At 45.6% G+C, this 24,925-nt stretch overlaps 1 non-coding gene across 1 annotated transcript; it reads left to right on the top strand.

Moving 5' to 3' along the window:
- Positions 1–18,733: 18,733 nt before the first annotated feature.
- LOC112870540 (U6 spliceosomal RNA) lies at positions 18,734–18,835 on the top strand. Its single transcript, XR_015242776.1, has one exon. It is a non-coding gene; the product is annotated as a U6 spliceosomal RNA (small nuclear RNA).
- The last annotated feature ends 6,090 nt before the right edge of the window (positions 18,836–24,925 follow it).

Raw genomic sequence — 24,925 nt, 5'->3', positions numbered from 1 at the left:
CAGCACAATTACCGTCCCTGCCCAGGTGACCAAATGTCAGGGAGGGCAGGTGGGGACGGGAATCTTCTGATGGGAAGAGAGGCTGTAGGGTGTCCTGAGAGGAGTGAGGAGTTGGAAGTCCTTCAAAATGGGAGACACAAGGTAAGTGACAGATGACAGCTTATTCAGCTCACAAGGGCATCTCTGACCTGAGAGTAGCCTGAGCTGTGACTGGATCAATCTTCCTGCAGGTTCTCTGTGCCCGTCCAGCTTCTTCATGCCCTCAGCCCTTCCTTTCACCATATTCTGCAGGCTCCTCAGACAGCTCTCCTGTGGAGGGGCAGGGGCTCTGTGTGGAGAGTGTGGGATGAACCAGGCAGAGGGGGTCCTTTTTCTCTGCCTTAGAGGTTCCTCCCTCCCCCTTCACTTCCTTGTTTCACCTTCTCTCCTCTCCAGGGCATCCCCAAATCTTTGAGCTCCTTCCCATCTGGTGACTGACCCATTTCCTTTCACTCTAATCACTTGTCATCCCTAGGTGGGACAGACGCACATATCTCAGGAAGGACTGATGATATTTGGCAACCTCCTCTCCTAAGGATTCACATAAGTGGTCTCCATGACCCCTCAACATGAAATACCCTGAACTTTTGTCTGTGCACGTCATACCCTACTGACACCTACATATTTTAGATATTAACATACATTTCAAATACGATCTTGTATTTGAAAATTGCACTTTATTGGTCTTTTACTTGTAGAGGACAAATACTGAATGATTTCTATAACTTGTTAAATTGTAATTGAAGATGTTTCAGTAATGCAGCACTTGAGTCAATAAAAGTACAATTATCTGGGAATAACTTGTAATTTAAAATTTATAGGTAACTAAGTGCATAATCCCACTGTAAATATAAAAGAAAAGATGAATAATTGGAGTGGAATACGTTTTTGTCTCCACCTTGAAATAATCCAATAGTCCAAGGTGGGTGTCAAAGCTAGAGGGCTTCTTTTAGATGATGTTGATCTAAGAGAAGAGGAATAAGGGTTCAGAGAGGAAGTGTGGAGAGATGCTGGAGGCTGAAGGAAGGAGTGAGAACTGGTCAGCCAGCAGAGAGGCGCTGGGTGCTGGGAGGTCTGGTGTCCTCTCCCAGGGGCCAAACCCTGAGGAAGCAGAGTTCTGGAAGCAGAGCTCTCCTCTCAGTCCTGATAGAACCACTGGGTCAGGAACACAGGAGACAGGAACACAGAGCCGGCTCCTCCCTGACCCTCCGTGTTACTCGCCCATTGTACCCGTCAGAGAATAGTTGGTGCTTACGAAATCTATGTTTCACAAATAGCTAAAAAGTTCTGGAACATAGAAATGAAGTGTTTCTCAAACTTGAAAGGAAGTAAAGCTTTAGAATTTTCAGTTTCCATCATAAGTGGAGATGGCCTGGGTTCTATCTGGTTATTTACCTCCTCGTGTGCACAGTGTCTGCCATGTGAGATTGCTCATTTCATGGTCATGGAGGCAAAGCGTCACTTTCTCATTCCCTCCTGCTTCATTACTTGTTCCTACTGTTCCCACATAGGAAACAAACTCTTATTATAACCCTAAATGCTATTTATGTAGCATCTCCTACAAAAGTTCAAGTAGTAATTCTCTAGACTAATCAGGTGGCTTTCTCTACACCAACATTGAAGAAGCCCATAAGGATACTACAAAATTACTCCACTCAGGACAGCATCAAAAAGAACAAGACATTTAGGAGTGAACTTAACCAAATGGCCAAAAGCCTTGGAATCGGAAAGCTACAAAAGATTGCTGAACATATTAAACAGACTTACATATATGGGAAGACAGCACGTCCATAAGATGGATGACTTAATATTGTGAAGATATAACCAACACCATCCAAATCCATCTCCACATTCAGTGATGTCTCGCCAAGTGCTTACTGCCCCCAGTATAATCCAAAGAGGTCTACTACTCACCCCCTCTGGTTCTTTGTTTGGAAAGATGTTGGATAAATGTCTGTTCTTTGGACTGAGATGTTAAACACCCAACCCTCATGAATTCCATGGAGTGCTGAACAAAAAATCTTGGTTAGGGTCCAATACATGTAGAGCAATAGGTCATTACTACTCCAACATTTTCAGTGAAAGAGAAGTGGAGAACCCCTCAGAAGGGAAGAGGGCTCCATTTATATTAACGTTTTGTTTATGCCAATACTCATACTGAATAAAATTATAAAACTGATATATTAAGTATATCAGAGTGTCAAATTTATAAGCATTTGTCAGGCTAAAGTTCAAGGGAAATTTGAACCCAGAAAAGTTATCAGGAACAGAAGACACATTTCTCTGACAGCATTCTATCCTCATGGCAAAGACAAGCATCAGAAGTCCTTGCGGTGTGGGTTGAAGGGACCTAGCAGGAGAATCTAAACCCACAACAACAATGGTCAAACTGGAAGGCAAGTCCCAGTAGAATTATTTTGAGGCGTGAACCACCTTGGAACTCTAAGAACTTTAAGTCTTTCATTAGGTTCAAGATGACACTAGACTGGTTATGACCCCAGGCACCTCGAAGAGGCAAACTCTGATGTCAGGTAATACCTGGTAGCATTAACACTGTGCAATCGATACACCGTGTATTTAACCACATGGAGGTCATTAGTGACCCGGAAAAAATACAACCAGTCCTAAAAAAGCACAGAGGACACCTCTTCATTCCTCTGCACCCGTCAATGGCACCATTCTAGATCCAACTGCAAAAGTCTGGACACCATTCCAGGGGTGTTGGGAGGTGTCAGAAGGACTAGACCACTTAGTGTCTAAGCCCAGCAGGTGGCACTGTGGGACCTGTCCTGTTTGGCCAGGCTTCTGGAGCTGACCAACTAGGGAACCACTCTAATAATTCTCGCACACTCGTCAGGCAGTGTCCTCACGGCAGTGTGACCCTGCAGGGACCCACATGAGCCATCAGCTCTGACTCCCTCACTCCCATGTTTTATCCTCCAACCCCAAGGAGTCAATGCCCAGGTGGTGTTCAGGTAGGGACAGGTAATCCCACACCTGGAGAAGTTTGCATAATGAAAAAATCACCTGCAATATTCTCTGGTTCTAGAGCAAGGGACCCCTGGGGAGGGGAGGATGGGAATTCCAGCAACATGTCCTCAACCAGCAGAAGTCGGGGCTTCCTTGGCCTGTCCTGATTCTTTCTTTACCTCCTCTCACAGACAGGGAGTTACCTTTAGGGCTGAAGAGAAAAGATGCTGGGTTGACAGGTAGGGGAGCAACCTCCCCTGAAAGTATTTGCGTGGCTTTCTTTCCATCATCTGTGCATGGCTGGTCATCACCCCCATTCTTTCTCACCTTGTAGCCTCCAGCTTTCCTTCAAGGGCCTCTGTCAGACTGTGCTACTTTGTCATTGAGGGCATCTGGGCCCTTGATAGGGGCAAAAAGAAATATATATATATATATATATATATATATATATATATATGATATTTATTATAAATAAATATTACATATTACAAAATTATGTATAATATATAAGCAATATATAAACACATATTTTAAATATGTGTAATATGTTATATTGAATTATTACATGTGTAACTGTATTATATAACTATTAAATATAGGTATCTTGTACGATATAAAACACTATAGATTACATATACACATTATATGTATGTTCCATGTTGCAATTTATATATCGTATATTATAATTTATATATTTAAGTAATAGAACTTAGAGAGAGAGGGAGAGGAAAATGAAGTTGCTGTCTCGGAACTAAGGTGAGTTCTTTCCACCCAGAGTGAAATTTAGAGACTCTGCCAGGTGTGTGGTCTCACAGAGGAAACTGGATTTGCAGCAAAATAATGAGATCACGAGGAATAACTTGCAAAGCCTTGAGTCTCAGAGCAGGAGTGAGCGGGTTCCTTTTATTCAGTCATCCGGATCGATATTCAGAAAGGGGACTTTGTCAGCCTGCGAAAGGTGGCTATCGGGTCGCACGGGCACACTTCGAAAACAGGACCGTGCCTGCATCCTAGGTTATGTCCGTGCAGCTTGCGCTCCTCCTCGTGTGGAGACTGACGTTATAAGGAAGCAGAAGTAAGCGTCCCGCGAGGGGAAGGGGCCAGGGGCCTGCTCCCAGAGCCAGTATAAACTGGAGGAGGTTTGGGCTCCTGACCTGGGGAAAGGAATGCAGGGCCGTGCTTCCTCTGACACAGCGCTGGGAGTTTGCCCTCTGCTGTGTTCTCTGATGTGGTGAAGCACTTTCCTGGCCTGGTGGAGATTGTTAACCTTTGTATTCCCTTTGTTCCCTTAAAAACCCTTAATTACTGATGTGTTGTAGCATTTATTTGTAATCCTGACTCATGTTAAAAGCCACTAGGGGTTAGCTGGATCTTTCTGTCCCTTCCAACTTCGTGAGGGACTCCAGGGCCCTGGGTTCTTCTCCCACATCCAGTTTTCCAATCCTTCCTGAAACACAGGCCTTCCCAGCAGGGAAGGATTTTCTGACTTGGGGTGCCTTAAGAATATCTGAGAGTTTCTTGGGTTGACTCAGGGCTCCCTTCAAGGTCAGGGATTCCGGCCGATTAGTGTGACTCCCCAGTTTATTATGATAAATAAAGAATAAATTCATTAGTTTTCAAACTGCCCCGATTTCAGTTGCTATTTCTAAGCAATATGATATTCGTCAATTATTTCTATATTTCATGGTGACTTATGGAAGCTGACATTGTATTTTTCAGATGTGTCAATTACTCTTTTTGATTCTTCCTTTTGTCTTAAGTTTTAGATACTCCTTATATTTTACATTTGGTGCGTATACAATTGTATCCTTTTTTTCCCAGTGTATCAAGGATTCCTTTGATAAATAGACACAAATCGATTGGGTAGGAACCTTTGGGTAATATAAGTTGGGCTGTCAAATACAGAGAAGGAGAAAGGCAAACAGCAACCATGCACATCATATGAAACAGACAGTGTACCACAACTCTGAAATGAATAGAAAATCATATTTTATTTCACACTGTGATGAGCACTGATCTTACACTTGCAGAAATTACTTTAATGTGGGTTGAATGAAAGAATGAATGAATGAATTGAATGAATGAATGAACGAATGAATGGTGTAGACTAACCCTCAGTCAAGGAGTTACAGTAACACCCCCATCCTTCCTGTGGGGGAGGAAAGGCATCCTTCAGCCCTGGTTGTCTGTGATGTTTCCACACCTGTCTAAATCATGGTTGCCATGTGACGCGGGGACAGCAGACCCCTCACCTGCCCTCCATCTGCTCTCCCACCTGACCTCACCTGTGTCAGTCAGGGCATCTCTGTTTCTCTGGGCATCACCCTCCTTCCACAAGACCCTCTGGAACATCCCTCCATCTCCCTTAGCTGAGGGTCCACTCGGTCACCTCCCTGTGTCCCACCGGGGGACATGTGTCATTCCCCCTTCCCTGTTTCCTCTGTTGTCATCTTTCTCCAGCTGACCCCCAGTGACATCTTCCAGGTCTCCTTGTCCCAAGTTCTGTCCTAGGATTTTCTGTGGAGCTAAATCTCTAATGAGTGGCATTGACCAGAGGCACAGCTGGGATTAAAAGTTTGAGACAAATGGAGGGAGTCGCAGGGATCCCAGCAGTGATCCCTGTGGAGAATGAAATTCTCATTAAAAATAAGGAAATACGCAAGAGGATATCCATGCCCAGTTCTCACAGGAGAAGAAAGGAAGGCAGGAAGGAGGAAGACTTCCCTAATCAATGGTTCGCTCAGATTTTGTCTATCCTTCCAGATCCTGTTCCCTGAGGTCATATTCCTGACCTGCAGCTCCCTCTCCAGTGACCTCATCCCCTCCTTTTCCAAGACCACCATGCAGTCCATGCTTCTGTGACCCAGGACCCTTGGACTGGCCTTGGCTGTCACTGATAGACCTCTAGGCCTGGGGACAGGAAGGCGAGGGAAGGAGCTGAGGAGTAGTGGCTTTGGGTCTCAGCCCCTGTATCTACCAGCTTAAGAAGAATGGATAAATTCACATTTGTTAAAAGAGTTCTTCCCTCCATGGGGCCCAGAGCACCCCGGGTGACCTCTCCTCTCCCTCCCTTTCTCCACACGATCCAGCCACAGGGGTCTCAGGCACACACCATGTTCTCCTGAGATATCTTGGGGTGCAGGCTAAACCTTCCTAAGGACCCTGTATTGCACGAGCACTTATGGCAGCCTTTGCCTGGGAGGAGCTGGACCCTCCGCTGTGACCACCAGCCATAATGACACCTGGTGGGTGTCCTATACCCATTTCATTAATTGTCAGGCCCTTGCATTCTGACTCTCCTGAAGTTTGAAATAACTTGCATACACACTGACTGTACCTGTCAGTGGCTTCTGGATCTGAATGACTTCTTCCCAGTTTCTTATGCAACCTATCAGAACTCTCAGGGAAATTAAAAACAGAAAAGGCAACAAAATAACGATGATAACACAGACACTTTGTCTGGTCAGCCACGTGTAAATATCAGAGCCTTTTGAGCTGGCTTTTGTTCTCTTCACAAAGGCACATCAAATTAGTTAGTTTTCAGAGTGCAGGCACCATCCTGGCTGGTGGACAGGCCTCCACAATATGTACTCTGTATCTCCAGGGATCAGAGCCGAGGCCCTCCCTTCCCTCCAGGCTCCTGTGCTCAGGGCTGACTGAGTCGCTGTGTGTCTCCGCTGGCCTGGCGCACTGGCTGGGTACCTGCCTTTCAGGTGTGATGTCCGGGAGATGGCGATTAGCCCTGGGAGGAGCTTTGGGTGTCAGGTTAGCAAACCTCCCAGTGGGGCTTGTGAGGGTGAAGAGGAAGTGCCACCATTGCTCCAAAATGCTGAGCCTGCTCTCGGGAAGGTGGGTGAAGTAGATCCCTCAGATGTGAGTTTCCCACAGCTGCCACCACCAGGGCCCAATGGGCACCCCTGTGGCTGGCGTCCCGAGCCCCCAAGGCACTGACTGTGTCCTATTCCCCTCTCCTCATCAGTGATCCCAGTAGTAGGAAGGCGGTGGGGTACCAGGAGCAGGATCTCCCCCATGTGTGCACAAAGGAAGTCAACCCCATGGGTCTTTCCAGGAGGAAGCCCTGTCATTAGTGACAGCTTGGACGAATCTGCAGGACATTGCCCTACGTGAAATAAGCCCGGCGGAGAAAGATAAATACTGTGCAATCTCATTTACGTGTGGAATCTGCAGGAAGAAAACAAATTTTTTAATTGCTGTAACTTGTTAGTGATGGGGTGAGTTACAACAGGGGAGCACATATAAGGGTGGCAAGGGTATTTGTTTGACTATAGCTTCTTAAATATAATTTTGATTTTCAACTTTTAGTAATAATTCCAAAAATAAACATAACGGTAAATTTACTATTTTAATCATTCTCACAGGCGCTAAGTGTATTTGCAGTGTTATGTAACCGTCACAACTATCCATTTCTAGGACCTTTTCATCATTCCCAAAAGTAACAGTGCACCAGCAGGGGAATGGGTAACCTGGAATGGCAGCGGAACCAGGGCCCAGGACCCCGTGCCAATGCAGGAAGCAGCAGAGAAAAGAGGGCAGTTCCCGCAACGGCTCTTGGCAGGTGTGCCCTGACCCAGGTGAAAGCATCCTTTGGGCTGCGTTTCTTACCCCAGATTGACCATGTGGATGCACGCTGCCCACCATGGCATGAGTATCAATGTGTCCCGTTGCACGGGGTCCGGCATTTCCAGCTGTCTCTTCCAAAATGTGTCAGGAAACACCAGTGAGAACCTGAGGATCTCATCTGGGGCATCTGCGGTATGATTCACGTACATTCCTGGCTGAATCCCCTTCAAAATCCACGTTAGCTCTCTTCCAGAGACCGTGCAAAGTCCTTGTTTTCAGCCTACATCCTCCCTGGTGGTCAAGGGGAACTTGCATTTATTTCTGGTCTCTTTTTTTCCTGTGGCATCTATCTATGTGTCTCATTCCACACCAGTACCACACTGTTTTCATGACTACAAAATTTGAAAGCAGAAAGTATGATGACTCCAGCTTTGTCCTTTGTGGGAGATACAGGAGAGAAGCCTCAAAGGAAAAGACTTCAAAAGGGAAGGGCTGGAGAAGGTGCAAGGCTTTAGGACATGTTTACATAGCTGAACGTGTCCAAGGTGGATCCTCCTTCACATCTGACCCTTCCTAGTGATACAGAAACCAGTTACCTGGAAATTCAACCTTGAAAAGCTAAACCATTAGATTGAGTAACACACTTGCTTAGCTGACTTTATGTACATAGTCTTTAGCAGTTATCCTAATAAAAAGAAGCTTCATTCTAGAGTTGGGGCCTCATTCCGACTTGAGTATGAGGACCTTCACTTAATGGCACTTTGTTTGCGGACTCACCTTTTGTGACTCTGGCCATACACCCTGCAACAGTTCTTTCCCAAGATTGCTTTGGCCCCTGGAGGCTTTTCTGACTCGATACAAACTTCAGGACTTTTTTTCTATTTCTGTGAAAAAATGTCATTGGACTTTCCACAGAAATTGTATTTAATCTATAGATTGATTTGGGTAGCATGGACATTTTAAAGTTACTTTTGTTGTGAAAAGCACCGGATTTAGGAATTACCTGGAGGTTATGTGTGAGGTATAAGGATGTGTCTAAGATAACACCCGTGCCTGTGGGTAAGAATCTGGATGGATGATGACGGTCCAAAATAAAATGGAGATGTATGTTTTAGCCGTAAGTTAAAGAAAGTGATGTGTGTGTATTTTTTTCTTTTTTTATTCACTGATTTATTTTTTAATTTAAAAATATTGACTGAGCACCAGCTAAGTATCAACAAGCTCCACATACTGTGCTATGAGGAACAAACAGAATTGTGAGGTCATGGATATCTGTTGGGTTTTCATCTAACTCACTATGAAAGACAGTGATCAGATGTTTTATGTGAAGTTCAGAGAGAAACAGTAAGCATTTGTAGGAATAGGACATACAGTTCTATGTTAAGTGAGAGTGGTTGGCTAGAAGTGTGTATATATGTATATCCATATCTAATATTTTATGTAAGTAATTTGTGTTTCATATGTATGATCACACACACACACATATACTTAAGTATATATATATACTTAAATCATACATACACACACACAAGGTCAGGGCACAGGGTTATAGGGAATGAACTGCAAGAGTGGGAAATGTCCTGAGTTGAGAGAGAGATTGGCTGTCCCCTCAGGCCTCCCACATAGATGCTGTGGAGGGGCGTATGTGCCCTCTGCCCTTGTGCTCACTGGGCTCAGGTCACATTCTCCCTGATAGTCTGTAGGGGTCTAAGCTGGAAACCCAGGCCTGGGGTCCTACATTGTGCCCTCTGCTCTGTGCTCACTGCAGCCCAGGAGAGGCCTCCCAGCCCCAACTCACATCCAGCTTTCCCCAAATTCAGTTCCGGCACCCCAGGGGATGGAATGACTTGCATGAAGGGTTCCACTTTGCTTTCCCAGGAGGGGAGCGAGAGGTTTGTGCAGGTGTCTCACTTGTGTGCTCAGAAGCAGAACCTGGTGCATATCCTCCATGGCATGGACCCCTCTTCACTTATTTGCAAACCACCCTTGTATGGATGCCGTGCTAACTGATCTGGATGATTCCCATTTTATTTTTATTTTTATTTTTTTTTAAATTTTTTTTTTCAACGTTTATTTATTTTTGGGACAGAGAGAGACAGAGCATGAACGGGGGAAGGGCAGAGAGAGAGGGAGACACAGAATCGGAAACAGGCTCCAGGCTCTGAGCCATCAGCCCAGAGCCTGACGCGGGGCTCGAACTCACGGACCGCGAGATCGTGACCTGGCTGAAGTCGGACGCTCAACCGACTGCGCCACCCAGGCGCCCCATGGATGATTCCCATTTTAATAAGAGGCTATCTAAATAAGCATAATTTATTTTTCTTTAGCACTCTACCAAGTAATTACAGATTTCATTTTTTTAATTTTAATTTTCCAATATCTGTTATCCCCTTGTCATTTTTAAACTGTGTATACTTTTGAAGATTCCATTTTTGTCCAAAACTTTAGCCAGTGACTCTTCCATTCTGTTATGAAAATTATTATGTGATTATTAGACAATTTTTCTAGTTTTTGTATCATACATTTTTGCTTTCCTTGTGGTAGGGAGGTGGGCTGTTTCTCTTTTCTCTTCTTTCTTATCCCTCGTGGCTGGCAGGTGCTTACTGTCTCCTTCCCCCTCTTTTCCCATCACTGAGGTGTTTCCAGAGCTGCTCTCCCAACTTTCTCGCCCATCTGCTCACAACAGTGCATCTGAGACCTCCTATCTCCCTCCTGCTCGCCCTGAATGCCCATCCTGTGGTCAGGGTCAGGTCTCCCCGCACGCTGTCCTGTGTCTTCACACTCAGGGGACTTTCTCTTCTGAGGGTGGTTCAGGCCGCTGCTAACTTTCTCCTTCTCTCTTCACAGATGTTTCTGGAACTGACTTCTCTTTCCACTAAAGCTCATGACTTGTGGTGTGAGCGTGCGAGCGAGGCCACCAGGGTCCCTGCATTTACTTTTGCATTTGCATTTACTTCCTCATTTATTTCACTTCCATGTTGTGTGAAGATGATGCACGGTCTGTCTCATGTGTTAAAAGAGTGTGAGTCTTGTGTAGTTTCTTCTGCCTTCTTAATCATGCAGGTGTTTTTAAGAGCTGTCATGGATATTTCACCTCAGCTACCCGGAAACTCTCATGAAAATTTTCTTTAAATGTGAAAAAATCATATCAAAAGGGAACCTCCTTTAAAGAATACTTCTTAAATTAATTACTGTTTTTATTTTTTACTGGATTCTAACATTGATGTAAGGAGTAAAAACGATCAAGTATATTTAGTTTATATGTATTGGCAATTTCTTATTAATACATTCAATAAATGTGACTAAAACCACAGGTAAAGAGTAGGGAGAATAAGCCAGGTTTTCTTGTTAAGGGATGAAATGTATCAGGCCCAAGTGTCACAGAACTGTAAGGGTTAAATTGTAGTGTAGGGCTAATGCTTAGCTGGAAAAATAACAGCTTTGTGTTGACACTGAAGGTTAAGAGATAACAGCCTTGCTTTGCTCTGGTAAACTCCGCCTCATACCCTTGTAAATTAGGCTCCACCAATTAAGGAAACAAAAGTTCAAAGAAAAGAGTGTCAGAGGCAGGGTCAAGGAGATCCACTGGTTGCAACTTAGAGGCAGAAAGTCTAAAGTAAACACCTCATTAGGCAACTGTTTCTAACTCATCTGGAACCTGTTTCTTTGTTCTGTTCCCAGGTGATGATAAAACGATGTGATCGGTTGTAAAAACTCTGTACCCCGGCTGTTCGGGGCCGCACTCTTATCAAGAGTGTTGGTCCCGATGGGTCGGCCTTGCCTCTCATTGTAATAAACTTTGTTGTGACTGTCACTGGTGCCCGTAGCATTCTGTTTCAGGAGTCGTGTGGATGCAACAGAACCACCATGAGTTCACTCCTTGGTGACTCACAGGGCGAGAGGCTGCACTAGATGTCACACAAAGGAATCTTGATCTGCAGCCAATAAGGAGATCAGGGGAGTAACTTCCAAAGCTGTGACTCCCTGATGGAGGGGAGTGGGTTCCTTTGATTCAGGGTTAGGATGGAGACCCAGAAGAGGGAGTTTTGTCATCCCACGTAAGGTGGCACCAGGTTGTGCAGGGGTCCTGAGAGCACGGGCCTGTGTGTGTATCCTGTGAGGTGTTAGCTGAAGCTTGTGCTCCTCCGAGAGTGGAGATTGAACATCATCCTGAGGCGGAGGTCCCTGGAGGACACGCCAGGGTCCATCTGAGCAGGTGGAGTTGGTGGAGGATGTAACTGGTCTAGGCTGCCAAGCCCGTCCTGCTGTTTGCCTCTGAAACAGAAGGTTGACTTTCCTGTGAAAAAAGAAGGGGTGTCAGTGCAGGTCCTGCTGGGGACAGTTTTAACCTCATTAACCCTTTGGGGCGCGGTTTGAACCCTGCAAAAACAACTCAAGAATGTGCTTTAGGTCAGCTTTACTTCTGAAACAACACTGGGTGTGACACCACTGAGTTCTTGTCTCTGATGTGGTCAGACTGTTTCCTGACCTCACAGAGACTTAGTTTTCGCATTCCCTTTGTTCCCTTAAAATCTTCTATGACCAGGTTGTTGTATTTACTTGTTCCAACGCTTCCTAGAAGGTTCTGCAAGATGTGTACTGGGCAAGTAGAGCCTGCAGGGTATGGATTCCAGAAAACAGCTGGGGGCTTAAATTATTGCTTTTGGGTCAGGAAAGCTGTCTCCTCTTTTTCTGTCTTTATTTTTCTTTTGTTTTGGTTTTGTTCTAGGGACCTCCAAACTTTCTGCTTATAGAAAGCTCAAGGTATTTAGATTAAAAATATTGCACTGATAAGAAAATTCAGTGAAGTCATCAGAAATATAAATTAAAGTGTCTATTAATTATTTCAATAATCTTTAAATAATAAGGATACTTTTTCATAAGTGAAAAATAATGAAGGGAGGGGGCTCCTGGGTGGCTCAGTCAGTTATTAAACATTTGACTTTGGCTCAGGTCATGATCTCATCGGTCCCAAGTTTGAGCCCCGCCTTGGGCTCTGTGCTGACAGCTCAGAGCCTGGAGCCTGTTTCAGATTCTGTGTCTACCTCTCTCTATGCCCCTCCCCCACTTGCACTCTGTCTCTCTGTGTCTGTATCTGTCTCTCTCTCTCTCTCTCTCTCAAAAATAAACATTAAAACCTTTTTAAAAATTTTTTTAATGTTTGTTTTTGACAGAGAGAGAGAGAGAGAGAGAGAGAGCGACAGAGCATGAGCGGGGGAGGGGCAGAGAGAGAGGGAGACACAAAATCCAAAGCAGGCTCCAGGCTCTGAGCTGTCAGCACAGACCCCGACACGGGGCTCGAACTCACGGACCACGAGATCATGACCTGAGCCGAAGTCGGACGCTCAACCCACTGAGCCACCCAGGCGCCCCAATTAACATTAACACTTTAAAAAAAATAATGAAGGGATGCCTGGGTCACTCATCTGTTAAGTGACTGACTGCTTATTTCATCTTACATTAGGAACACAGTCGTGAGATTGAGCCCCAGGTCAGGCTGTTGCCAGGCATGGAGCCTGCTTGAGATGCTCCCTCTCCTTCTCCCTCTGCCCCTCCCCTGCAATTGCTCTCTCTCTCTCCATTCCTCTCTCTCAAAAAAATAATAATGAAAATGATTTTAATATTATTACCAACAAAATAAAAGTGCTAATGTTACTGGACAAAGAACCAGTTCCAAAGTCGTTCCAAAGTTCAGTGCTATAGTCACTGAAAAATCAGTGCTGGAGAGACGAGTGAAGGTGAGAAAGGAAGCCGGCAACCTGGGAAGACTATGGACAGATGTCTCAAAACCCATCTTTCTTGTCCAGGTGAAGCCAGGGTTCACCACGGGAAGGTGTCAAAATGGTAGGGGCTCTGTGCAGGAGAAGCAGGTGCCCAGACCATGAACCATATGAAGACATGACTCTGCACACACTTACTGACATCTGCTGTTTGACTTATCCTCTGGGAGCCTTTGGTCCTTCACTCCTCAAGGCCAGTGGTCTGCAAATCTGAAGGAAAGTAGGATAGTTCTGCCATAGGCCAAAAAACTTTGGTCAGCAAATGAAGAATGCATAAGCTTGAAGCAAGTTTTATTTTAAGAATAGTGGGAGTGCTGGGGCGCATGAGTGGCTCGGTTAAGCATCTGACTCTTTATTTCAGCTCGGGTCATGATCTCATGGTTTGTGATCTCATGGTTTTCACATTGGGCTCTGTTCTGACAGGGTGGAGCTTGCTTCGGATTCTCTCTCTCCCTCTCTCTGCCCCTCCCCCGCCTCTGAAAATAAATGTAAAAAATTGTTTTTAAATCTTAAAAAAATACCAGTGGGAGCGCTATTACAGTAAGAGCAAATATCCTGAGATGTGTGCAATCTGTATATTACAGGGAATTGTAAAACTCCCTGAAGAATGTGAAAGCACGTTTGAAAAAAGTGGTGAACATATTATTGTTGTCTTTAAGAAGAAAACAAAATATAAGCATTGTAACAGTTCAATGTTTCCAATTTGGGGTCTGGATGGGAGATACATTCTAACTTCAAGGAAATTGAGAAAAATCTGACTATGTACTGTAGGCGGGGAAAGACGTAACAATGGATTACAGAGAGGGATGGGAGAAATGGAGGATCACAGAGTGGCTGAGCTAGGGACTCCCTAGAGGGAGTCTCATAAATTCAGAGCGAGAACAGTCAGCACGGCCACGTGCACCTGCAGCCACAGACCGCTGGGGAGGAAGTGGCATAGTGGGTTCTGTGGGGGCTGTTAGCGAGGCAAGCAAGACTAATGTCGGTGGTTACAAAGAATACATTATGATGATAAGGATGATCCGTGATTCTAAAGTGAGTAAGGAGGAACAGGGAGTCTAAGAAAATGAAAAAAAGCAAGCAGGGTATTTCCCAGTACAGTGAATCAGGGCCCAGGTTGTTGGAGATAACAGGCCATGGGGGTCCTTATCCAGCAGTGGAAGAAGAATCTGTAATAAAGGCAAGGGTCCATTGATACACCTTATTTATATACAGTGTTCTTTTTATATCAGTCCTAATGTGCAGAGCAATTTTAAAATAGGCTTAAAGGTAATAGATACATCACTGCATCAGAAGAAAACTATGAATTGCCAAGAAAATACCAATAAGTACATTAAAACCCAGAGTAGGGTGCAAGGGCAGAAAATACTTTCCCCACCAGTATTGTATTTTCATGTACAGACCGATGGGAGAGGCCAGGGCCTGTCCCCTGGGATTGAGGGCACCTCTCAGGAGACCCTCACAAAACAACAGCTGCAACACGTTTGGCACAACAGTAACACGTAAGAGAATCTGTAAGGGAGACCCGTGCCAGCTGTAATGATGGGTGAACTTATAGGTCAGTCTGGGTAATTACATGCTTAATGTCGGTTTTTAGATAATCCTAGATTGTTAATCACCCAAGGCACCTGCCAGATTATGTGGCATATCTGTAGAGGTGACAAGTAGACGTGAGGAATGAGACCCGAACACCTTGGTTCTGTCCTTAATCCCTTGTGTCTGAACAAAATCTCCTGTTTGGCAGCTGGTTTCCGACACGTGTGGGCTCAGGGCATGTGTTCCTCAGGCCTCCAGATGGGATCCTCACAAGGACTTTTTCTACCGACGCTGGTAGTCGCTCCAGAGCAAAGTTTCTTTCCTTTTCCCCAAGTTATTAGAAGCACTGGCATTTTTGGCCAACTTCAAAGGCAATGACTATGAGAGAAGATCACAGAGGGTTCAGGAGCATTGTAGCAGATGGAGAGCACCCGGCCCATGACTCATATGTAGTATGAGCTGACTGACTGGGAAATCTGATACTCAGTGTCTATACTCTAAGAGAAGATGTGTACCATTTCTCCAGAGTAATGACAAAAATAAAATCTAATAGTGAAAACCAATAAACCAGAAACAGAATTTATTTCAGATCAATTGTCAAACTTCTGTACAGTTGAGCAGTACAAAATAAATACACAAGTAAATGTGTATGAGAAAGGAAGGAAAGAAAAAAGGATGGAAGGAAGTAGGGAAGAAGGGAGGAAGGAAGGAAGGAAGGAAGGGAGGGGGGAAGGAAGGAAGAAAGGAAGGAAAAAAGGGAAGGAAGGAAGGAATGAAGGAAGGAAGGAAAGGAGGAAGGATAGATGGGAGGGAAGGAGGGAGGAAGGAAGGAAGGAAGGAAGGAAGGAAGGGAGGAAAGATAGATGGAAGGGAAGGAGGGAGGGAGGAAGGAAGGAAGGAAGGAAGGAACCATACAATGAACTTTTCAAACAAACAAAGTACAGGAAACAAACAACCTGAATAGAAAATAAGTCAAAAACATTACCAGACACTTTGCACAGGATGATATTACTAAGGTCACCTGGACCCGGAAGTTCCCATCAAAGAACTCACATATGAGTGGTAGAGAGGTGGAGATAACGGGGACTGTGTCCCTGAGGTCACAAGCCTTGTAGCTCTGGATTGGAATAAAAAAGTTTGCTGTAAAGGTTCCCCCTCCCTGCCTGAGGGTGTCACTAAGGGAGTGACAGCCCAGCCCTGAGAGCAGAGGGAGATTTTATGTCACATCCTTATGGGCCTTGGCCTTGTGAGAGCAGCACTGAGACTGCTTTCCCAGAATCAATGTACCAAACAGTATCAGCTGCAGATTGGAGCCCAGAGACGGTTGGGGACTGTGCTGCCCGCGGGGACAGAGACTCAACCTGGGATGCTTGGTCATTGGCCTTGTTCCAGGAGAGCCCTCCTGCCCCCACACCACAGCCATCCCACAGTCCCCTGTGTCCCCAGGTGTCCACTGTGATGACTTTCAGTGGAAAAGGCTAAAGCCTGGAACATAAGCAACAAGAGGAGAATGTTTCTCTGGAGGATCTACTGTCCAGATAGTTCTTGGGAAACAGATTCTGGGGCATAAGAAAAATGATTCTATATTCTGAAGTTTGCAGGAAGTCTCTGGAAGAGAATCACACCTCCTGAGAGGCTGAGGGAGGCCTGCTGTCATCTAGTTTTTAATAGATCACCTTTTATCACAACCAATTTTTTGTGACAATTACGACAACCAAGGTGTCAAGGTGACCAGGCAGGAGGCAGGGTGGGAGAGATAGCACCCCCTCCTGTCCAGGGTGAAGGTGAGTGGGAGGGTTTTTGGAATAGGAAAGAAACTGCATTTTCTCTTTCCCTTTCCCTGCTGATTTCTTCACTTCCTTATACCCCTTGTCCCTCCTCACTTACATCAAGTCATGGGTCTTTATCACCATACTCCAACCCTCATCACCCACCAAGGATTAGTCTCCTCACCTCACTAGCCCCTTCCCCACGCCCATGGAATCCACCAGGATGCTTCTTCTCCCTCTAAATCTGCCAGCTGACTGTGGCTGCAGGTGCACACGGCCATGCTGACTGCTCCCACCATGGATTTATGAAACTCCCTCCGGGGTGTCCCTAGTTCAGACACTCCATGACCCTTCACTTCTCACATTCTCTCCGTAACTCATTGGTACGTCTTGCCCTGTCTTCAATACATAGTCAGATTGCCCTCAACTTCCTTGAAGTTAGAAAGTATCTTCTATCCAGACTCCAAACTAAAACATAGAAGATAGAAATGAGATCACCAGCTAAAAAGGTTAACATGTTTATGGTTAGTTTCTTGTTGAAGACAAAAGAAAACATTCGCCAGTTTTTTCAAATGTGCTTTCATATACTTCAGGGACTTTTACAATTTCCTTTAAAATACAAATTGCACACATCTCAACATGTTTACTCAGCACTTTTACTTTTTTTGGTAATCTTATTAGGGCGATTTTCATTATTTTTAACTTATGAAAAACTAAATGAATATAGAACAAAATAGTACACATAAAAAAGAGAACAGAAGAATTAACTTAAAAGAAGTCCAAATGTGAACAGTAATTGCTTAAATAATTAAAGACATGAGTAAAAAAAAAAAAAAATGAGGGATTTAAAAAAGTAAAACTTATTTAAAATTTTATTAAAATAATACGTTTTATTTTACATACTTCTGATGATTTTACTGAATTGTTTTTTTCAGTAAAATATTTTTAAATTTAAATGCCCTGAGCCTTTTATATAACATATTTCATTTCTCAAATAAAAACCTGATTCTTTCTTATTACACTTCACTTCTGTTTTTAGTTACATTCTTTTTGTATTCGTAAGAAGTTGAAGAGAAATATGAAGTGTATTGGTCATAGCACTTAGCCCTGATAACTTTTCCTTTTATGTCAATGTTAGGTATTAGATAAAGTATGAAATAAAATAATTCATTTTTTACATCTGCCTCAAACATTTTAGGAGGTATTCTTTTGTAATTATTTTTTATATTAAAAATATGGAAAATTCTGGTGCTCAGGTAATATCCAACAAAGAAATTGGAAATACCCATGACAGCTGTTAAAAACACACCAACAATTAAGAAGACAGAGGAAACTACACAAAATTCACACCTTCGTAAAGCATGAGATGGAACAAGTTGCAACTTCACACAACCCGGAAGTGAAAATCAGCAAATAAATAAGCGCTCAGACTGGAAACCCTGGCGGCTTCACTCCCATGCTCACACTACAAGTCAGGAGCATCCGTGGGAAGAAAAGTGAGTTCCAGAAAAAGCTGTAGGAGACAGAAGGGGAAGGGCGACTAGTGGCCTGAACCAGCATGAGAGGAGAAAGTCCCTTGAATGTGAAGACACAGGCTGGCATGTGGGGAGACCTGAGCCCTGACCACAGGACATGCATCCAGGAAGAGCAAGAGGGAGAAGGGAGGTCTCCGTTGCAGAACTGTGGGCACAGGGGGTGAGAAAGTCAGGAAGGGACTCTGGAAACACCTCAGTCAAGGGAAATGAGGGGCAAGAACATTTGGCATCCGCCAGGCACAAGGGAATAGGAACCAGGAAAAGGAGACACAGCCTGCATCCTCTCCAAGGGTAAAGCAAAAATGCATGAGACCAAAACCAGAAAAACAGTCTCATTAACACACAGTATTACTTTTCATAACAGAATAAAGCAACTACTGGCTAAATTGTTGAACAAAAAGAAGTATGTACAAATATATAACATAAATCATGGAAGGGGTGAATTGATATTGGAAGATAAAAATTGAAAAAGAATGATATCCTTAATTATTGTGTAAACCACTAAGGAAAAGTAAGTGATTACTGTTGTGACAGCCGATGCCATTAAAACTGGAACCATACAGATAGATCGGCATGGTCGCTGCACAAGAGTGACAAGCAACCAAGTGAAGCAATCCATGTATTTACAGATGGTGGTGTTGATGTTCCCGCAACAATGCACACATTCTTATCGCCAGTGAGTGAAGTGCTTACAGTGGCACCTGTTCTGTGATTCAGCACCTGTGAAATGTGCACAAGAGGGAAGTCACTGCAGACAGGAAGGAACCGGTGGTGACGAAGGGGTGAGTGCAGAGAGGGGCAATGGCGTGACTGGTAGTGGGTCAGCGCTTTTTCTGTAGGTGATGGAAATGTTATCGATTCGATCATGAAGATGTTTGCACAACTCTGTAAATATACTCCAGACCGCTGGGTTGTATACTTGAAATGAGTGAACTCGGTGACATGCAAATTATCTTACTAGATTTGTTTTATTTTTAGGAAAAAGAACTTGAGGTGAGAGGCAGGGTGAGTCAAGCCCGGGTGGTGGTGTGTGTAAAGGCTGGAGGAAACACCTGAACAAGTGGAATCCCAATGCCAAGCAGCCAGGTCCAAATCCAGATCTACTGACGTCAGGTACCCTGAAGGTGCCCATCCTGCCATCCACCACCTGACCACCCTGCCTGCCCTGCAGGCCCCTCTCCATCTCCAGCAGCAGCTCCCCGGGGGAATCCAGCTTTCTCCCCAGTGCACCCCCTTCCTGCACCATAACCAGGGCATCCGGGAGGCCAACCCCTAGGTCCCTACCTACTCCCTACCCAACATCTGTCCTGGCATTCCTCCTGTGAATCCCTTGGCACCTGGCATGGAAAATAGATGGAAAAGAAGACATGGAAGAAAATGAAGAAAGTTCTTACAGATATACAAATACAACAAGCATGGTAAGCATTCCTCCTCCACCTCCTCCTCCTCCTCCTTCTCTTCTGACCGAGTACAGGGCCTGGACCCTTCCCTCAAGCCTTTCTGGTTCTGCTCTCCCACCAAGCTTTAGATGCGAACTTATACTAGAGAAAATAAGCCCCGTCCCTTCCCCCTTCACCCCCAATCTGAGCCTTACTCTGCTATGCAGCCCTACTGGCTGGGGAAATTGGATTAGAATGACCATGGGCCAGCAAAGACTGTCTTCTCACTACATGGATGGACGTTTCAGCCGATGAGATTAGTAGAACTATTTTTGGCAGAGGATGAGACTTCGGAGCTAAATACTGAAGACGAGTATAAGATCTGTCAAATGAGATTTTTTAAAACATTTTTTGTAATATTTGTGGTGTCATGGGAGGTGTTGTGGAGATTTAATTATGGAAAAGAGAAACTCTACCATTGTAGTGATGGTTGGCAAACGTTGGTGATTTACTGGCAAATACATTTCCCAGCAGGCCTTTACTGACCCTACTAACTGGAAGGCTGCTGGGAGGTGGAGTCCATTGGCTTGATAAGCTCTGCCTGCCCTTTTGGAACCTAATCTCATTGGAGTCTTGGGCCCTTCTCTTTCACCAGCTCTCATTTAATCCAAATAAAGCTCTTTATCCAAGGAAGAAAGGAAGGGAGGAAGGAAGGAAAGAGGAAAGGGAGAGAGATAGAGAGAGAAAGAGAGAGAAGAAAAGAAAGAAAGGAAAGGAAAGAAAGAAAGAAAGAAAGAAAGAAAGAAAGAAAGAAAGACAGGAAAGGAAGAAAAAACAAATGAGAGGCAACTACTGTCACTGACCCTTTAAATTTCCTCTGTGCTCAGAGTCAGACCCTCAGACCCTCCAGGGTCTCCAAGGCCTCCCTGTCTGTTTCTCACCGGCAGTCCTGGGGGTGACAGAGACAGCTTTCTGTCTCAGGTCCCCATGGGCCTGCAGCAGTAAGTCAGAACTGATGCTTCTGCCCATGTTGAGCACTAACAATATGGCTCATCCTCAGGCTGCAGGCCTGAGAAGGTTCTAGAGGCCTTGTTCCCAGAGTGGGAGCCAGAGAACCGAGCTGAGATCTCCGAGGGCCCATTTCTTCTGAGCACCACAGTTGTGGTAACGCTGAGAGAAATCTCTTGGAAGCAGCCCACATAATTTGCTCCAACACTGCTGCTAATTCCCGAGCAGGTGAGGGTCACCTTCTGCCCCTGAAACCCTGACAGGGAGGCCTCCTGTGTCGGGGCACACTGTGCCCAGGACACTGCAACACAGCAGTGGACACACGGACAGGCAGGTCGTGAGGGAATGCCTCCAGCTTGTTCTTCAAAAGAGGGGAAGAAGGAGGCCAGCACACCCCAGCCCATAATCACTCGCCTTGCTTTCCACAGCCAGTCACCTAAGTGGAGAACGAGGGGGGTGAGGAGGAGAGGGGTCCAGGTCAAGGTGGAGACAGCCCAGGCTGTGCCCCTGACTGAGCCCACCAGTGAGAGAACTGCACAAAGCCTCTCTCATCCCCTCCCCACTTTGGAGAGCAGAGAGGAATCCTTCATGCAAATCACTCCCCTCCTGGGTCCCCAAACCTACTCACTGAATATGGTGACAGCTGAGAGTGGGGTGGGGCTGGGGAGCCAATCGTGGGCCCCAATGAGCATAGAGCAGAGGGTACAAGGCAGGGTTCAAGGACTGGGTGCCCAGCTCAGACACCCCTCAGCCATCCCTGCACCTCCCCCAATGCACAGGGACAGACCTCCAGCGCCCCCTGCTGTCTCAGAGTCCAGACTCACTTAGGACTGGGAGAAGGAACTGGAGTTGAGCAGAGAGAGGGACCCTCTGGACTTGAGCCTGCCTGGCAACCCACCCATCCCTACACAGGAGCGGGGGCTTCTGATCCCCCAAGTGCGACCTCCTGTGTGGCAGGCACCACCACACCTCAGACCTTACTTCAGAGCTGTGGCTTCCTCAGCATGAATCACTCTGTGCCCCCCCACCACTTAGATAGTTGTGTTGTTGGGACATCAGGTGAGTGACCCCCTCAGGCAAGTTGTGTGCTGCACTGAGGGATAAGAAGGGCAGAGGGCAGGCTCCCCACTCCACGGGCTGTATCAGGAAGGCCTGAGGAGACATCCCATCTCTTTGTCATGTCAGGTCACTTCCCACCCAGGCAAGCCAGTCCCCATAATCCTCTGCACCTGAGCCCATCCTCACACTTCATGGGGCAGGGTCCATTAACAAGAATGCACATGAGATTCCTCAAGGACACACTGTAATTAGAAACAAGGGACATGTGCCTCTCACGTTGCCTTTTCCCAAGAGCACCCATAGGTGATAGTCAGCAACACAGTCATCCCAGGATGCAGCCAAAAAGCCCCAGTGGTGAGGGAGACACTGGAGGTGACTGGGTCCCCGGCACCAGATGGGTTCCGTTTCTAGACGGGACTGCACATTTGGGAAAACACAGAAGCTTGGGAATTGTAAGGACAGAGCTCATCCCATGACTCAGAAGTTCCTGGTGCTCTAAGCCCTCCTTTCTCAGTGTGCAAAGTATTATAATTACTCACACCAGATCCTTCTCTAGTGCTTCTGTGTGTCACACAAGGTTCTACTCCTCCTGTAAATATTCACACAATTTTTTCCCCAGTACTTATCTAATCCATCTCTGCACTGTTCATGACAATACATCTAAGATATATCTTCTGGGATTTATATCATATATATATATATATATATATATATATATGTGAAACACAAAGTACATATAAATAAAACATAAGATATTGTTATACACACACACACAACTTCTAGTCATCGACTCTCGATTAACATAGAACCCTGTGCTCTAGTCCTATAAATATTTAATGCTTCCCATTGACTACCTCCCATGAAACATCTCCTCCTTGTCTGTCATAGTGAGTCAGATGAAAACCCAACAGGCTCCACGACCTTGACAGTTTTGTTTGTCCTTTCAGCACTGAGTGTCTGCAGTCTACCGGCACTTAGCTGGTGCCCAGGAAAGGTTTTTGAATTAAAAAGAATACATCAGTGAGTAAAAAAAGGAAAAATACACATATCCACATTCTTTACCTTATTGCCAAAACTAGTATCTCTTCTATCATTTGAATCATGATAATCCATCCACATTTTTAAGCACAGAGGTGGAGGTCATCTTAGACAATCACGTAGACCTCACACAGAGCCTCAAGGTAATTCCTAAATCCAGGGATCTCCACAATAAATATAATGCTAAAATGTCCACACTACCCAAATCACTCTGTAAATTCAATGCAATCCCCATAAAAACTCCAATAATGTTTTGCACAGAAATAAAAAAAAACCCCAAATTTTGTATAGAACCAGAAAAGACCCCAAATTGCGAAAGCAATCTTGAGAAGGAACAAACCTCAAGACACCATACTTCGTACTTTCAAATTATATTACAAAGCTGTAGTCATGAAAACCAATGTGGTATTGTTCTCGAGAGACACATAGGTTGATGCCATAGAATAAAAAGACCAGAAAGTCATTCAGGTTCCTCTTGACCAGCGGGGAAGACATAGGCTGAAAATGGTTCTTTGCAAGGTCTCCGGAACAGAGCTATGATGGATTTGGGAAGGGTTTCAGAAAGAATATACATGAATCCTAGAGCAGATGCCCCAAATGGGATCCTTAGGATCTCACTGATATTTCCTGATGCACTTTGGGAGAGAAAACTGGAATCACTCAGACGTCTGACATTGAGCACAGTGACATAGATGCCGGTCTATGACATAGAGTGTGACATAGAGTGTGAATCAACACACTCTATCTGGGTAAGAAGCACATGTAAAGAATAATCTCATCAGGGTCATGTCCCATCTACCAAAGTTCCCCATGGGAACTGCCCTCTGCTCTCTGCTGCTTCCTGCATTGGAACGGGTGCCTGGAGCCCTGTCTCCGCTGTCATATCCAGTTAACTCCTTCCCCTATGGGTACACCTTTACTGTTAGAGGAATGTGTGTAAAGACACCTCCTCAGGCCTGACCCATGAGCAGTCAGGGGAGCCATGGACAGGCTCACCCCCAGGAGTCTGACTAAAACAGAGTCTGCCCTCAGGCGATGGGGGCCACATGTGGGGACACCTGGCCTAGCCCTAAGGCAGGGACAGAGGCTAGAGCAGTGGGAGGCAGAAGTGGTCTCTGATGGGCTCTGCTCATGTCATACAATGGCATGTCTGTGTCTGGACGCTAGGGGGCACTCAAAGCCTGTTTCTGAGGGGACACGGGAGACCAGAGCTGAGTCCTGCCACCTGCCACTGCTTGAGCCCTCTGCTCAGGCCTCACATCTGTGACCTCTCCACCCCCTGCCCTGAAATTGCCTCTCCCTTGCCCATCCCCCTGACATCCTCAGGCAGAGGCACCCATAGAAGTCAGTGAGGAGTCAGAAAACAGAGAGGTCGCATTTGCATGGTTGGGCCCTCCCACTCTCAACAGATCAAGAGGTGAAGGGAGAGGTTGAGGGAGGCTCTGCTCAGCTGTGAGGCAACAGAAGGCAAGATCAGTGCTGACCTCCGCCATGGCCTGGTCCCCTCTCCTCCTCACCCTCCTCGCTCACTGCACAGGTGACTTGATGTGGGGACACGGGAAGGGGTCCTGGAAGCACAAGTGTGGGCCTGATTCCTCCTCTTGTCTCTAGACCCCAGGAATATCCTCTCTGTTGTTTCTCTTTCCAGGGATTTGGGCTCAGTCGGGGCCGAATCAACCATCCTCAGTGTCTGGGGCCCTGGGCCAGAGGGTCACTATCTCCTGCACTGGAGTTGGTAGTTACGTGGACTGGTACCAACAAATCCCAGGAATGGCCCCCAAAACCATCATCTATAATAATAACAACCGACCCTCAGGGGTCCCTGATCGATTCTCCGGCTCCAAGTCTGGCAGCACAGCCACCCTGACCATCACTGGGCTCCAGGCCGAGGACGAGGCTGATTATTACTGCTCATCGTGGTACAGCAGTAGCAGTGCTGACACAGTGGTCCAGGCCTGTGGGGAAGTGAGACAAAAACCTAGTTACTCATCTGTAAAGAAGGGAAACACATCAGCAGTTGCCACCTCAGCTTAGCCTGTGATCCTGCTCATTCCGTGGCTGATGACTTGGACGCAGGTCCATGCAAGGGCACCTCCGTGAGTGAGGTTCCTCCTGTCCTTTCTGTCCTCAAAGTCACTCTCAGAAAACCCTTCCGATACAAAGAGTCTTCAGAAAGTTAAATCTCTTGTTTTATCGGCTGAGGTATTTTACTTCTAGACAAGATCATATCA

The sequence above is a fragment of the Puma concolor genome, chromosome D3 (genome assembly GCF_028749965.1).
Source record: "Puma concolor isolate L17-30 chromosome D3, mPumCon1.1.hap2, whole genome shotgun sequence".
Lineage (NCBI taxonomy): Eukaryota > Metazoa > Chordata > Mammalia > Carnivora > Felidae > Puma > Puma concolor.
Note: the sequence above shows the minus strand (reverse complement) of the source record. Positions and strands in the feature narration are given on the sequence as shown.